This window comes from Leguminivora glycinivorella, chromosome 5, assembly GCF_023078275.1.
Source record: "Leguminivora glycinivorella isolate SPB_JAAS2020 chromosome 5, LegGlyc_1.1, whole genome shotgun sequence".
Taxonomy (NCBI): Eukaryota; Metazoa; Arthropoda; class Insecta; order Lepidoptera; family Tortricidae; genus Leguminivora; species Leguminivora glycinivorella.
This window is the reverse complement of record NC_062975.1, coordinates 9,177,960-9,196,183: the sequence shown is the minus strand read 5'-3', so window position 1 is coordinate 9,196,183 and position 18,224 is coordinate 9,177,960. Positions and strand designations below refer to the sequence as shown.

General features: G+C 36.2%; 1 protein-coding gene and 1 long non-coding RNA gene across 3 annotated transcripts in view; one reads left to right on the top strand and one right to left on the bottom strand.

Annotated features, from left to right (window-relative positions):
* LOC125226699 (bifunctional heparan sulfate N-deacetylase/N-sulfotransferase) overlaps positions 1-18,224 on the top strand; it is a 200,542-nt gene that overhangs the window by 59,682 nt on the left and 122,636 nt on the right. The gene's annotated exons all lie outside the window — the stretch shown is intronic.
* Positions 12,466-12,876, bottom strand: LOC125226700. Its single transcript, XR_007177112.1, has 2 exons — positions 12,794-12,876; positions 12,466-12,605 (listed from the first exon to the last, which is right to left on the bottom strand). It is a non-coding gene; the product is annotated as an uncharacterized LOC125226700 (long non-coding RNA).

Genomic DNA, 18,224 nt, shown 5'->3' with positions numbered 1-18,224 from the left:
AAATAAACTGAAATGCGTTTTACATATTAGATATTGCAAAACAAAGGTAAAAATCATAAGTTTATCAAATAATTTTACATTTGACATTTAAATATTCTTGAACGCAACCACATTTTTCGTAATTGAAAACCGGCTTATTTTCTATTTCTCTTGTCTATGGCATGAAGAGTTCGGTTAATGTACGACCCAGAAATGTACAGCCCAAAATCGGCGTCCACTTTTTTGGACGCGAATTACGGGGTCGTACAATACTGCCGCCCTGTAAAAAAAGTTGCTTCGAATTATCGCCCGGACCAAACGTGTACAGCCCGAGAATGCCCAACCCATCAATTCACGGCCCAAGAACTCTCGTACATCATGGACGCCAATTTCTGGGTCGTAAATTTTTGGGTTGAGCATTCTCTGGCTGTGCATTATTGGTTCCCGCATTTGTAAACTTTTTAAAAAATTATTTGAACTATTTTAGTGTTTTATACTTTATTTTAAGTCGACGTTGTGCAAAAACTTAAGTAATTATGAGTGATTCTGGTGAACAATATACTCCCCAAGAAATCAAGGCTATGGCGCTCAAAGTGACTGACAATTTGTTACCTGAAAAGTCGGATACAGCGTAGCAAAAATGTTATGATTGTTTTATGACATGGAAATTGCAAAAAAATGTTTCAACTTTCTCTGAAATCGCATTGTTGGCATATTTTGAAGAATTGTGCGACAATATCTCACCATCAACATTTTGTGGACAGAATACTCAATGCTACGACGATCCACACAAATATTCCCATTCATTATATGAAGTAAGTAACTAACCCATTTTATTATTCTTGAATAGGTATTTATGTGGCTGTCGTAGAAAAAGTATAGTATACAATCGTAACATTATGAAGGCTATAAAAGTCTCGTACCTTACTTAGGCCACTCGGCAAGCCTTCGTGGCCTAACCGCGGTACTCAACTTTTATAGCCTTCATAACGTTACCGTTATATAATATACTATTAAATCATTCAACCGTATGTTATTTACTTATATCGTAATGCATGCATACGTAATATAAATAATTGAGATTGATACGCTTTTACAAAGCTAAGTATTGAATAAAATAAAAAGCAATAAAAAGCTAAGCTTCGGCATTGAATTTATAGAAGCGGCAGGTACCTACTGTGTTACAATGATATTTACTTACGTATAGGTTAGGTATGTATTTTTATACTGTATGTTTATACTGTACTGTTTTTTTTGTAGTTTATTTACTGTTATGTTTGAATGTTAATTAACCGCATTTTATCACGTAGATATCAACTTACTTGCCGGTTGCTTTTATGAAATGATTCATGATGATGATACCCGTGAGTCATGTTTTAAAAACATAACACGCGCGATTGTGCACTGTACAGTGCACAAGTAGGTACTCTAGGACTTACTAAGACTTTTATATTGAACATTCATTGTGCCTAAGATCAAAAGTCATTAGTAAAATAAAACAAAAAACATCCAATATTTCCATCATAACTTCGATCGGAACAGATCCGCTGGCTGTTGCGTGGAGCGTTATTATTACAGACAGCCTAAATCTAATTTTGTAAGACGTTAATGCCACCCAGCTGACCCAGGTACGTATACTAGACAAGAGATTAAATTATTAGTTGGTGTTTAGAGCATCGATAAACTACGGGAGCACGGGCTGGGCGCCGACCGAGCCCTGGAGGCCAATTCGAACATACGCTATTACATTAAAATGATGTCTTAATTTATTAGTCGCTCGTGCATTTCGGTCGTACTTTTCCGTATATTTTTTGGCGTGAGCGAGACGTATGAGCGAGTGACATAATTTAAATATAATTTTGATGTCACAATATAAGTTTGAATTGGCCTCCTGGCTAGTTGACGCCCGGGCCGGCGCTTGGCACCGCCGGACACTTGAGACGCTGGCGCCCGCCCAACGCGCTTTATCTTAATGCACTCGCCTGTCCTCTCCCTTCACGCAACCCGTAACTCGCATTTCCACTTTGCGATCATTTCGGATACGCGATGAGGCGTTCTTAACCGCCACTTTTAATACCAGCGCTTTTACAATCCCTCAATAATCGAACGAGGCAAACCAAACAAACGAATTCTACCAATATACCGACTCTTTACTTAACTTTCCCCAAAATTTGTGTTGGGAACGTGGCCGCGTTTGGCGAGGAGTACAGGAATTTAATTCGGGTGTAGCTTCTCTCCGGGAGTGACGGCTTGTGACATCCCGCGACGTCGCCCGACGATTTTTCGCCACATTTTATGTAACAAAAGGAATTTTATTGTATCCACAAAATGCTTGCAATAAAACGTTCACTACTTATATCAAAGCATTTAAATATGTGAGTGTATTTCAATATTTCACATGAGCTAAAATTTGTCTGTACGATGGAATTAATGGAAATCGTAATACTGATGGTGATGAAGCGGACGAGGTATTTTTTATTCATTATCCTTCGTAAAAATAAAATGTAGATATTCCCCTCGTTAAAGTTTTACCTAACGTGAATATTTTTGCTGTCTGCACGTGTACCCTGTTCGTAACTCACTTAGGTACACCTACCTGTTATAACTATTTAATGGAGTTACCTGTTGGCATCATACTTTTTTGACGTTGATTGGACGTAGGTAGTTTAGCTCAATGTGGCCGTCCTCTAAAATTTGTCATATACATGAATGACTTTTCCATTTGACGGATTGTCACGTATTTTTGAGAGATTTCTGTGTATTGTATCATTTTTCCTTAATTGCCTACGTCCATAAGATATGCCAGATTCTGAATGTTGGCTATATTTAAAAGAAAGGTAGATTGTTCCGTAAAGTACGTTATGACTTATGAGAGTTATGCCGTTTATTAGAATGTGATTTAAAAATACGAAAAGCAAGTTTTACAAAATTCAGTATCAGGATAATAATCGCGTTTCACTGTGACTCTGTATTACTGTGTAAAGTATGTTTTGGCGACGCGGCGCGTCAATATTGAAACTGAAGACATGGCCCATTCCGCGGCGGATATAGGGGGCGCATACGGGCCCATCCGAGCCGATGATAGTACGTCGCTCGCGTCGACGGCTACGGTTTCCTCATTTTACACGTCCGTGTCAATTTATTCCCATGCTTTCCATGTTCGTAGGCATCATAAAATTGCTATCCGCCTATATGGTTGCCCCAAAACGAAAGCCGAAACAACATTGCCCGACCTGTCACAATTTCCTTCTCCAAATTATTGACGGCAGGCACGTCCTCTCGTGGCAGGTTGTTTACAGCCGAATCAAGCTAAATGACAGCCGGCGAAGATTCGATTTCTAGCTCAACTTTATGAAGGCAGCTTGACTGAGGTTTATTGAATTAATGAATGACTGTTGTATCCGGTATCGATTACTCAGAGGCCGTTTGTAACTTTGCTATTCAATATAAATAGGTAACTTATCTTTGCTATTCAATGAACTACGCCTAATAATCACGCATAACGGATTTATTTTATAAATACAAGAAATACCATTACCGACTCTTTCTATTTGAATGCAGTTACTAGGAAAGCAACCTTTTGTTATGTAATACGCTTCGAAGATATGCTAAGAGCCCAACAGGTTAGACGAGAGCGGTCGGAGTCGAAACGGAATCGACAAAGACTGCTGCGCACACAAAGTAACGCTGAGTCAACATCAGGCTCCTAGGTGTTAGGTGTTAATGCACGAGGGTCGCCTGAGCCCGCGCTGCCCTTTCCTTTTAAACTGTACGCCGACTCGTGAGGATCTGTGATACCCTTGTCACTGGCACAGACAGGTAGATTTGATAATAGGTGTTGTTTGGTAAGCTTACAACGCGTTTCCTTTTGTGATGCTGGACGTGTGTACGGTTTATCAGGAAATATTTTATTGAGTAGGTATGAAATATTTCGAAAATTTGAATTAGTTACATTACTGACCGGGAGTAGCTTGATTAACTTTATTTACTTGCCTATTTATATTTCGTTATTCTTATTTTATACATGACTGTTATGATGTCCGACGTATTGCTTCCTAAATCAGCTAATCTCGCTATAGTTCCGGGAAACTAATCAAAGTAATGTATTTATTCTACGGTGTTTGTCGCCGAGACTTGGGAAGTCGGGTTATACTATACGTCTATTTGATTCCATAAATAGATTGTTTCCGTCTTTCAATAAACGTAATAAGTAAACGATTTATTAACTTATTTCTAATTGTAAGAAGTTACTTCAAATAAGTAGAAGTAAAGTCGACAATACATATTTACAAAGTACCTATGTACTTTTGTAAGTAAACAAGCTAACAGCTGACGGATCCGGTTGTAATTCTTGTTTCCAAGTCTGAAAAGTTTCGACTTGATGTTTTTTTCTCAAATGATCTATTCTAAATCTTATTTCGCACTGAACTATCTTGGTGTAAAGTCTTTCCAAAAAACGGTACGACAAATATTCAGCGTTTCGCAACAATGAACTGATTTACTTATTATGATTCAGCGTTCGTCCGTACAGTTCGGCCGCTTCGACTCCCTATTCCGCCACGCGGAAGACGAACCTTAGGTACCCGTAGCAATGCCGACCTAAAATGCGAAAAACGTACAATTTCCCCTTTATTATCGCAGCTTATCATTACATGCGATGGAGAACTTCAATTTAGCCTAAACGGCGCATAAAATTTTAGCCGTATTACGCTCAGCGCGGCTGGCTGGTTTATCCGTGTGCTAACGTAGAAAAATATAATTACGATATCGTAATGAAATGAGAGATACAGTTTATATTTTACTTTAAAAATATACATATGTATCTCAAAGTTCGTACACACGCAATAAGATTTTTTATCCTACGTTTGGTGGTGGACGGGTGAGTTAGGGAGCCTTACTCGAACGAATTTTATTTACCGTGTGCACGTGACGAACTCCTTTAGCGAGACGCAGCCGGTGTTCAACCGCTCGTTTGTCACTAGAAATTACCTTGAGCCTGAGACATTTACTCACTCCAAATATTTAATAATGTAACCCGAAGCCCCCCTGACGTCTCCTTGTAAAACTCAACATTTAATTTGAATTGATGAAGGCAATTAATTATTGTAAACATTGCTGTATTAAACAGCATCCTAGTAGTTTAATTGGTGTTCTGTTTCAAGCGCATGTTTCCTGTTCTTGTTTGTTCTTGATGAAACGTATTTTTTATGATGGCGGCATCATAAAAAATACATGTATCCTATATTTATGATTCGAAAGAGTACCTCTTCGTTTGTTTGTTCCGGGGTAACTTCCACATTTCATTTCCGGGCGTAATTAAACCTGCTCTGAAATCAGTTTTTGGGGTTCCATTCCTGATGTTCAGCTCATATGACCCATAATTTGAAATATCAACACAGCAATTTACAGGTTAACGCTATAGGTATAAAGCTCAGGATAACCTGTGGCACATTCGTCTTCTATTTATGTAGGTATGTAACATAGAGTAATAGGTATCAAAGTTGAAAGTACTTAACTACTTAAGTTTGCAGTGCTCTGTATTATACACATTAATTAGAGTACAATTTTATGATGCTAATGATGCATGTTAAGCTTTAATAATGTAATTAACTCCCGATGTTTATGTTTTATGATTATACTCGTACGCTGTATAAATTACAACAGTATACATACTTACATGAAGTATACTGACAAATGGTGACAAAACGTATTTTTTTTTGTAAAAAAAAGTGATAAATATATGCATTAAAATTTAATTCAATTTTTTATTAGATACGTGTTAAATAGCCTTATAAAAAGGTACGGCCAAAATTCCATTTACGAGAGACTTTGGGACCGCAAATTGGATTCCCTTTAGATGGACAGGCCGAAAAAATGCCAGTTTGACGCTGCAGTCTTTTTGTGAAAAATTAGTAAGGTAAGTACCCTAACAGATAGGCACTATTTGAAGCTTAAATTCGCTTTAAATTCTTCAGTTTTGTATCTACACTTATTTACAGCCACGGATCGAACGCGAAACGCGATAAATTAACATTTCGGCCAAGTTGCACTGACCGTGCCTGAAGTCTGAAGTCTCAGCAAAGCACAGACACGTAGTGTCAATGGAGAATGTATGCAGTTGATCGAGTAAATTAATAGTTTTCGTTTTTATTTTAACTCTTTTTGTTTTGATTATTATTATTAACATTATATATATGAAATATATGAATGAATGCATGTGAAATAATTATAATTATATTGACGATCATAATGTAAATTCATATAGGTTAACATAGCATTATTTATAATGTAATTTATCATTATGAAATAAATAAAACTAAACTAAACAACACTAAACTACTCGATATTCGTTTTTACAAATGTTTGGAGGCAAATAAAATGTAACTACCAGTCTTTATTGTCCACCGCGCGACATGTAATGCAACATAATGTAACAAATAATAGTAGATATGTAATGTAAAATTATCGCGTTCAGTCGAATGTGTAAGTGACTTTAAATATTTGAATTGATAGCCTTAAAATGTGACATTATCTGGGTGGCGCTTACGGCGTTATCTTATCAGCGAATGTTGGTGTACAAATACTACAAATACGACGCCGCGGGACATAAGCGCCATCGACAATAAGGTCCCTTTACCCAGATAACGTCACAAATACTCATATGGTTTTTATTAGGGTTCCGTAGTCAAATAGGAACCCTTATAGTTTCGCCATGTCTGTCTGTCCGTCCGTCCGTCCGTCCGTCCGTCCGTCCGTCCGTCCGTCCGTCCGTCCGTCCGTCCGTCCGTCCGTCCGTCCGTCCGCGGATAATCTCAGTAACCGTTAGCACTAGAAAGCTGAAATTTGGTACCAATATGTATATCAATCACGCCGACAAAGTGCAAAAATAAAAAATGGAAAAAAATGTTTTATTAGGGTACCCCCCCTACATGTAAAGTGGGGGCTGATATTTTTTTTCATTCCAACCCCAACGTGTGATATGTTGTTGGATAGGTATTTAAAAATAAATAAGGGTTTCCTAAGATCGTTTTTTGATAATATTAATATTTTCGGAAATAATCGCTCCTAAAAGAAAAAAAAGTGCGTCCCCCCCCTCTAACTTTTGAACCATATGTTTAAAAAATATGAAAAAAATCACAAAAGTAGAACTTTATAAATACTTTCTAGGAAAATTGTTTTGAACTTGATAGGTTCAGTAGTTTTTGAGAAAAATACGGAAAACTACGGAACCCTACACTGAGCGTGGCCCGACACGCTCTTGGCCGGTTTTTTATTTAGCTTCTGTAGCAGTATCGAAATATTTTTGTGCAAGTGAGATTTTACCTTAGCAACGACACGGGGTAAACGTATTTCGTAAATAACTAGTTGTGAACCGTTTCATACGAGTTATACTGAGCGTATTTGAAATTCGTTTAATAGTTTAGGTTTATCTTTTGAAGAGTTACGTTCGATGCTGTAGTCAGGAACTGTTTCAATATTGCTTTTGCTTTTGAAGGTAACTCTTACTAGTTCAGGTTAACTATTAGCTTTAATATCAAACGAAGATGATAAATACGTATAATTACTTAGTTGCGAAACAGTAAACACATTTTAGATTTACCGACATATTTGTTTATGTAATAAGGTAGGTGAAAAGTATTTATTATACAGGTATTTATTATTTATTGTCGATCAGGTATAATTTAAGGACCATTTGTCTGTATTCTGGGATCCATTGTATCCATTGGAATATAGTCTGTAGTTAGAAACGTCAAAACCTGCAAATCGCGCTCTACGTGCAACCCACCGTTTACTAAACAGTACAGTCAGCCAAAAAAGTGGTTTACCACTTTCAACTTTATGTGTTACCACTTTTTTGGCTGACCGTACCTACTTGGACGTAACGTCAGTCAACGAACAGTCTCAAAATGTGAAAAATAAGTTTTTGATATAGAAGATTTTGATCACAATAGATCAGATATGGTTGCAGTGATACATAAGGCGCTATGAAGCCTTAAATAGCCCCTAACAAAGAAAAAGGGGTCTCTGCTAAAGTAGCAAAAAGCAAGCTATGTTATGTAGCAGATCAAATGCTAAGCCATAGAAAAAGCTAAGCCGTTCTTAAATGTTTGTTAGATTTTATCTTGCAGGAAATACGAGTTACAGTTAAAGCAAAACGTTATCATTGCCGCGAGTCAATTGTCTGATGTTCCAACAGGCCGACGTAGGCGGAATAGCAATGTTAGGCGCCCATTGCTGCCATTATATGCTTTGGAACTTAAGGGAAGTCTCATACGAGGTACTTACCACTCTATTACTTACGTTTATATGTTGTGCCTGCCAACTGCGGTTAAAGGTTGCCAAGGCAATATTCGAGGCATTAATCATTGTAACGTTTACTCATTCTAGAATTACTATAAAAACACGCCGAATTAAACCTGTCTATAATGAAAATATAAAGTACAGTACCTATTTTTAGTGCTTTTTGTTCTACAATATCAACACTCGCCCACAACCCTTACATTTCGTACATTTATCGTTAGCGTTATATTTATTAAATAATATCAATAAAGTTATAATATATCATTAACATTTATTAACAATCTCTAGCACTAGTTACGAAAGTCGTCATAATTTCTCCGTAAATCTCTCGGAGAAACATAGCCACTAACGAAGCGGTTTCCGCGTCCATGTATGGAATTATCAGGGTCGTATGTATATGAAATGGGAGATGATAATCCGTTTGCAAACGTGTCAGCTGAATGGGCAGCTCAATTTCGACCCTGTAATTAAGGAGTCACCTGCGTGAACAACTCACTCGGCGTAATTGAAGCTTTCAACTTGGGTCGAGTTATGTCGACCCACCAGGGAGACTGCGGTTTGTGAGTCAAATTTCACGCAGATAATAGGACCTCTATAACTGCGCAACTTGCGAGCTAAGCCACTTATCTACTCGCTTTAATTAAAACCGAGAATAAGCTAGCCGAGTTTATGTTATAAACAGTCGGGTGTGGCTAACTAGATTTTATGATGTAGGTAGCTTGCTTCAGTCACCGAGCAGGATACAAAAAGTTTTAATAGGTCATCTGGATCTAACTGCAGATAGTAAGCTGTGATCGGCAGCGTCGGTTAGATAGAGCAATAGTTGCATTTGTAAAATGACGTTCGCAATGCGCCGGCCGTATACAGGACGGCAGCGAAGCGCCGGCGAGCGGGGCCGCGGCGCCCAGCCCAGTTGGAGCGCGGCCAACATCTACTGTTTGTTTATAACATTAATCCCGTATTTCACGAGTTTATGCTTATTTTAAAATATTTTGAGCTATTAGCAATGTAAAATACTTACAAAACGTTTAAAACAGTAAAAATGTGGAAGTAACTAAACATAAAAAAGTGACAGTGACACACCAGAGTGGTTTTTAAGGTTATTTTAATTGTGCGACGATTTGTGTTTATAAACACCTTTAATTTAATTTATTTTGTTAATAAATGTGTGTGTTTATATTTAGATCGAGTGCAGAATGAGCTTCAGTTGAATATACAATCAGATCGATGCTGTAAGAAATTCACAAGTGCGTCCTATGAGATCAAAACTCGACAGCAAATAATGAAAACTATTTGTCGACAATACAGTCTTTAACAGGGTCTTGGTATATTAGGAATCACGAATAAAATGATAAATATCCTGGAAAAAGTTGTGGATCCACTATGACATCCGAAATCAGGGCGAGAATAACGACAAACATTGTATAAAATCCGACCTTCAAAATCGTATCTCGCGACAGGAATCAACTTTCGTTTTAAACTATACACGTCCATGAGACATACAAAATGAAGTATTTTAGTGTGAAGCAAATGTGTTGGGACAATCTACACAACTCTTAGGCAACAGCATAATAAGATATCAGTGAAAAAATCTAAAGAAAATGTTATTATAATACTTCTGTTCATACCTACTTACCTGTGTTTTATTTCTCCTTTTATAACTTTTTCATAAACCTATAATGCAAAAACTTTGCAGTAGTCAACTTAAATTATTTACATTTAACATGTTCAGTGCTGGCGTCACAAAGTTTGAGACCAAAATAATCCTCCTCCTATGTCGGTGACACAGCAAAGTTGACTTATGCCAGTGGCATAGGAATGAGAATTTATTTGTTTCTACCAGCATAGTGTAGGCTTTTAGTAAAACAGTGGGATGAATGTGAATTCATATTATTCATAAACACTCCGGGCAGAGAGACGCGATCTTGAGTTTGACTAGTGCAAAGGCAAAGTTGACAATCAAGCATGTATTTCAGCTAATTAAATACATAAAGCTAACCAACATGAAAGCAATAAAGATTTTATCCTAAATAGTAAGTATCTGCTTGAAATTCACTTTACTTAAACCTAAATTTTTCATGTCAGTCAGGGATAAATTCTTGACACCAAAATGTTCTAACAATTTTAAAGTATTATTACCTACTACTAAAAGTCCTCAAATTGTATTTCATAATTTGTGTTGCTTTCATATAAATGATGCAGCTGAACATTTCTAAAATAAACCAGTCTAAGATTTCATAAGTAGGCACATATAGTTCTGTACTTATTTTTCAGCAGTGTTGAGGGTGGGCTTGTGAATTTTGTGGCATGTCAGAGCGTTATCAGACTTTTTAGTAGCAGTATATATAGGCAAAATAATTTCTAGTTGTGTCATGCTAATTTGGAAACTTTACTTACTATTCTGGAAAGAAGAAATATACTTATGTGAAATTAAAACAGTAATTTCATGGGTAATTTATCTACACCTCAAAAAAAGGAAATTATAACTTGAATAAGCAGATAGTTATAATAAGAGTATAGTGGGAAACAATGACTATACAGGAAGGTAGATAAAATCCTGTATTGTTCATGAATAATTATTTTTACACAGATTGACTGAGTTCCATGATAGCTTAATAATGCTTGTGTTGTGGGTTACTCAGACAATAATATAATTATGTAAACACTTGATAACATAGAAAACTTACATACTTACTCTGGAAAAAATGTGTCTGCCGGCCACATTTAAACTATCAGTGCTGTTCTCTAACATGTGAATAAATGGATTGATCCCAATAGATGCCAGCCTCAAACATATTGCAGTGAAATAGAATAAGGTAATAATCAACGGTCTTTAGAATAAGCATTCAATTTCCAACTTTACAACCACAATTTTCAATGGTTTGGGGTCTATTAGTGTGAGACTGTATAGTTATTTGGCCTTTACTCTCCCTACCTAAACAGGATATTAGTGTGAAATAGCGATGAAAAAAGCCGGAAAATTCCCGTTTTTTTCCATTTCCTTTGGTTTTTTTCAGAAATTTATGGAAAAAAACCGCGAATGTTTCGGCTCTTATTTAAAAAAAAAAAAACATAAAATATGAAAGAAATTTGTCATTATTTGGACGGACACATACCAGACATAGAAATCGGTTATTGCCCGAACGATTTTATAAATTAATCTTTATTCGGGCGAATTTGCACCTACAAACGGGCTACACCGACGACATGGAAGCAGAAATGACTGAAATACAGACGGTCAACCAAATCTTGGCAAATAAAACTATGGAAACGGATTAAATCGCATATAATGAATTTCAAATTCATCCCGACGTTTCGAACTCTTTACAGCGTTCATGGTCAACGGGTGACTGAGGAAAAATTACAATCACAAACTACTAAGAAGATACTACGTATTACAATGTGCAAAAGCTACCCACATACAAGAAATATTAACGAACCATGACCACAAATAATATAGATTTTTAAGGCAGGTTCACATACTATTAATAAAGCCAGTTATACAATATTCAAAAAATATGTTAAAAAAAAAACAATTAATCTACACAAAATTGACAAAAACAAACTGCAAATGTTTTATTTCATGAGTAACTATCGCGGTAACCGAAGACAATATTACAAATCTTGGCACTAAAAATGGCGCGAAATTCGAATTTTCTATGGGAATTAATCCTTCGCCCTTACATTTTCAATAATTTTTTAAGTTTCGTCGATGATTCCGCCAACTTCAAGGTTTAAGAAGGCACGCGTTTTATGAAGACAATTCGCCGGTGAGCCTTATATTTTTCAAATTAACCGCCTTTTTTACTGCCAAGGTCAGTTGAGCGCCAGTACATGATGAGAGTGAGAGTGATTAATAGAATACTAATTTTAATAATGTAACATAACATACAATCATACAATCACGCCTGTATCCCATAAAGGGGTAGGCAGAACACATGAAACTACTAAAGCTTCAGTGCCACTCTTGGCAAATAAGGGGTTGAAAGAAAACGAAACTGTGACATTGCATTTAATAATGTATTTGTTTTTTTCTTAAAAAACCCGAAAAATACCGAAAAAAACGAAAAATTCATAAATTTCGGGAAAAATCAATTGATTTTTTCCGGTTTTTTCAACGCTAGTGTGAAATGGTACATAAAGTAACAAAAATATATTTTACTAACAAAATTGAAATTCTGATAATAATAATTTGTAAAACTTTATTTTCTACAAGTTTCTTCCAGACTTCCAGTTAATTTCATAGTATAATTTGTTGATTTCTAGAACAGATTCACTTGTAGAACTTTCATCTTGTAGTCCATATCAAATGGTGTAAATCAACTCTGAAAAGAAAGCAACATGTAACTTATTATTATATTTAGTACTTAATAATCCTTTTCAAACACAACAAAATTTAAGTAAAAGTACATAAATAAACTTAAATGTCTGCTACTACAAACAGTTTTGTCATTAATCTTATTGGAAATTTTGCCATAGGCTGTGTGCTGGCTGTGTATGACATTGAACTTACCTAGTACTGCACCAAAAGTATGCTAATTTGTTTCATAGCCAGTTCACGGAATAAAGGCTATGCATTTGGGTAAGAGGTCTGTAAAAAGCTACCTATAATTATTATAATACTCATGAGAAAACTTGCCTGGTAATTGGTTCCTTCATTCCTTGTTACAAAGGCTTTTAGGTTGGATATAGATACTTGAAAGTCGTGGAGATGCGTCCTTTTCATGCGTCATGAATATACAAATAAGATAACCACGAACACAAGTGTACATAAGTGGTGTAAATTGTTAAATATTTCGATAAGAGCTGCAAAGAAAGTTTAGTTTGCGCCAAAGTTTTTTTTTAAATAAAGATTTTGACATTTATATGATTGGGTTGCTATATGAAAAATCAATTCTACCATAAAAATGTTGGTAGGATTTCATTCACGACCTGGCATCACAGTTAGCGGTTACGTTCAGTAATTTTTGGGTTGGTGCAACGCAATTCATTAACAAATCGTTAAGTCCCCCACGTAATCGGTAAAATTTTACGAACAGAGCCTACATTTACAGGTGGTTTGGTGCAACTGGCCCTAAAACGTTTAATGTCGCCGAACCTCTTCCAGTTTAAATGCTCTGAATTTTTATAAGCCGACGCTGTTGTAGGCGCATTGAGGAGTTTGTTCTCGTTCTGTGACCGCCAGCTCTTGTATCTGTGCAAGTATTAAGAACAATCTTGGCTTGTTTCTAGATGCAGTTTATCTTTCCGGTCTGTATATTTTTAACTCTCACTTGGAAATTTTTGCTGCTTCTAGACTAAGTACGGTTATTAATAACAAATGTTCATTTTCTCTTGGGACTTTTGTTTTAGGCATCGCATAATCGGAACAGGGAATATGAAAGAAGCAATCAGCATAGCACGCTACTTGCTACTTTTAATAGAATTTAGGATTAGAAACTCAAAATACATGTTTGTATAGTTTACCTAGTTTCGTAAAATTACTGTTTGTAACAAAATCGGCATGTTCGCTAGTTATCGTTTGAGTTGGTTTTTAAATAATCAAGACCATCCATTCACCTTTCATTTATTTAAAATGAACTACTTCTAAGAGCACTCGGAGTCCGCATTTAAATAGGTCTCGGAAACATCTGGTTTTGATGAACTGAACATTTCGCGTCCATGCAGGTTGGCGGCACTTGAATGCGTGCCAGCTTATTTTAAGGTTTCGCGATACAGCCACGTGCGAGAAAGTGCTAAGAGGAAGATACAATCGAACATCTGGGTGAAATAGGCGAATACCCGCGGGCACATCTGCCAGAATTCATTCAGTTTCATTGGATTCCTGGATCAGTTAAAGGTTAATGGGATTAACGTTTCTGGTAATCATATCTGACGCGTTGAATGCTCCCATATGACAGTTCCTACAAGCAGCTTTTCGACATATCTAACCATGGAGAATAGACGTAGATAAGGAGGAAAATCTGTCGAAGTAGAACAGTCGTAAAATTGACCGGCTGAGGCCTTTTAACACTTTCGCTACCAAGAACCCGACTGTCGGGCACACCGCTCGTAGAAGCGTAGCCGATTACATGGGTTTCCCCGTATGTAGCGAAAATGTCGTAGCGCCGCGTAGAGCCCGGTTTCGAAAGTGTTAATTGCCATAGATCTAATAAACAAAAAGAAGTATGTTTTCATTGTGTTTATATTACACAAATATTCCTAAAAATAAATACGTGACACATTTTACTTGACAGCTGTTTTATTTATAAATGCAATGAATAGTCATTTATATATATCGGGGTTATCATTGGGCGCGCCATGCATAATATTTCAGTTGTTATTTTTGTTTATTTATCTTGAGAATCCTTGACCTCTCCAATTTAGTATCTCTGATTTACCCAATGGTTGATTGGTACATAATGCGTTAAGGCGTTAATTCCGCCATTTGTATACTTTTTATTGGTAATTAATGCAATAAAGTTTAAATTAATTAATTTTCTATTTTTGCTACTAATAAGAATTATGAGTACTTATTTTATTTCTGTCTTCTGTGAATGTTGACTGTCACTAATTTAGTCATTGTTTATTAGTATTATAAACTTCCCTATATAGATTGGTCGTAAACAGTGGCATTAAAATATTTTTAAAACGTAGTATTCAGCGAGAGGGAATAAATTGAGTCACAATTGATTTCACTTTCTCGTTCTTGCCAGTGAATGCGCATACTTTCCAACGTCACGCAATGTCAAATTGTCAGTCTTTCAGCAACTTTTCAAGTGTAAAGTTTTTCTATTCAATTAGTTCAATGTTTTACCACTTTAAAATGAAACTAATACTTTCAATTATTAACTAAATCAGATAGTTTACAATTTGCTAAACACTGAAAAAGCTTGATGAAAGTTTAAGTTACAAATGCGGTTATGCAAAGGTTAACGAAGCCCCTGAAATTTTAATTAACTCGCGAGTTTGCATATTTTCGTAGGGTTAAAAATCGTGACAAAGTAATTTCACCACGTTAATTAAATGATTATAATCTAAACCCCTGCGGTATGAGTTCGTTTGAAAATTCATATAATTTGCATACGGAAGCTATAATATTTTCAGTATGGTTAATATTTAAGACGTTACTGTAATGACAACTAGAATCAGACATAGAAGTGCTTGATTCAAAGATTCAAAGAGTGATATTGTTTTCAGTATCACTATGTCGTGCCTATTGGCATACAAATATATTAATAATATACACTACTTAATTAAAATATCACAGTCAAATATCAAAACAATTGAGAGAATGAAACATCGTTAAGTTATACTAAAATATGTAATAATATACATTATTACATAAATGTACAGCAAAGAAATTACGTGCCTACTTCAAAATAAACACAAACTGTTAGAATGACTAAAGAATAAAAAATCTATGAGGATAACTCAGCTATCAGACAAAAAAAAAACTAAATCTAAATCGGTTCATCCGTTCGGGAGCTACGATGCCACAGACAGACACACACACAGACAGACAGATAAACAAACAAACAGACAGACAGACAGACACGTCAAAGTTATAACACCCCGTCGTTTTTGCGTCGGGGGTTAAAAGGAAAATAACGACTTCTTGACTCTGTTAGGTTCGTTAGGTAGTTCTTGATTCAGGAAGACACTTTAATTATTGTCCTTAAATTCGGTAAATTGGTAGGAGTGGAGGTCTATAGACGGACTGCTGATAGGAAGGCTTGTCATTCTTGGAATGGGCACATTAATGAGCAGGGGGAGACTAAAGCGGCTAGTTGCTAGCGCCGAGGGGTTATAGTGACGGACTAAATTTATAGCCACGACTTAACACGATATCTGAAGCCATGCCAGACGTATGCATAAATTGCTAAGTTATTCCAAGCATAAAACCTTGGCTAGCTATAAGAATAAATGTCGACTGCATAACTCCACTAATATCTCGCTGCAAACACTAATGCTAGTGCAGGTTGAATCCAAACACCAAATTAACTTACAACCAATAATTACCCAGTTTTCTAAGACGCTAATAGAGAATTAACAAGACTACATTAATCTCAGTCTATTAAACAATGCTCCTTAATCATTAAGGCAACAAAGACCGAGCATGCAGGTTCCACAACTACTCCAGTCTTTGTCTCGTCCATCACTAAGGACGGGAACTTGCCGACTCCCGGCGGAAACGAACTTTGATTTAGTTTAGACACGACAATCCGTTTGCAGCGCAATAATACGCCTCGCGGATCCGCGTTATTATTGTGTAGGTACAACTCGAAGAGAATAAGTTGACCATAAAGTAGTCGTAATTTCATATTATGAGTCCACTTGTGGAATAAGTTACTATTAACGCAATGTAGGTACAAGGTACTGCCGTTGCTTAACTTGCTTAGGTACCTACTGACAACGTGCATGAAGAGGAAGGAATGACGCTTATTGTTACAAATACACGTCATCTTATGGACATGTCACAACAACATTTGGCAAAAATTTTACTTCATAAGATTTAAGACGACGACCGGTCTGGCTCAGTCGGTAGTGACACTGCCTGCTAAGCCGCGGTCCTGGGTTCGAATCCCGGTAAGGACATTTATTTGTGTGATGAGCAAAGATATTTGTTCCTGAGTCATGGATGTTTTCTATGTATATAAGTATGTGTTTATCTATCTAAGTATTATATCGTCGCTTAGCACCCATAGTACAAGCTTTGCTTAGTTTGGGGCTAAGTTGATCTGTGTAAGGTGTCCCCAATATTTATTTATTTATTAAAAAAAAACATGATGGTAAAGCCTAAAAGTGGCAGCACCAGTCGTGCACTTAACTATTTAATACCTCATATTATATGCAAGATAATGTGCATATACAATGACATATTTTTGGCTTTAAATAATACGTTCCAATGGCGACTCGAGTTCCTTACATTTTATTTATCGCAACGTGGCATGCGATCATTTTAATAACTTATTTACGCTTTTACGACATATAATAAAATAAAAACTTGAACAAGCCATTAAGTAAAGCTGTCTTTAAATTTGCAAATTTGTTGCAATTTTTATATTACAGGTTCATATTTAATACTGTAGTAGAACAGCATAAAATTAATCTGGGTAACCTACGCGGATATTGTGGAAAAGCGCTGTCATATGATTCTTTACATGTTTTATGTCACCAGCGCTCTCTTTTATCTATCTGTATCGCCTTGGGCCAAGTGATAAAATCTTACAAAAGGGGTAAGACCCGTGTCTTCCTTTTAACATATCTGCTAGGAGGCTGGAGCAAGTGCGGCCCATCGCCCCCAGCCAGACGTCATCTGTTCGCCCGCTGCGCGAATCCTTTTGCACATTTATGAAAAAACTTTTGTCTACATTTTTGAAATCGTCTCGTAGGCTCTTTGGTCACATTTTATTCACTTTTTGTTTTGGTTACATAAAAAGAAAAGACGCGAACTAATTAGCATTTAGGGACTTCCGTCGGTTAAGTATCGTATTTGATAAACAAGAATTGAATTTTTAGGCCCGTTTCATTAAAACTTATAGCTTTGTATTGTACAAGCTAAAATATTGAACCGGCGTAACGTAGGTAGTGGATATATATGTTTATTATAGAATTGCTACTTACGATAATAAATAAATCTTATTATTTGTACAACACAAATGACCTTACTTAGGTAATTATAACGTTATGTAGGTATTATTTAGCACTGATAAAGGTGCATTATTTTTGTTTGCTGATGTAATGTAGGTACCTACAGATGCATAAACTAAAGATTACACCACAAGCTACTTAGTGATTTACATGCACATCTTCAGATTTGTATTTTGTGCACTTAGTACTAGTATTTAGCACTCCCCTTTGTTTCATCGTGGGGCTTTAAGGCAGGCAGCATTATTACAATAAAGGCGCTTTCCAAACCAAATCTCAGTGCGCGACGCATTTGCAATTTTGATACTTTTGGT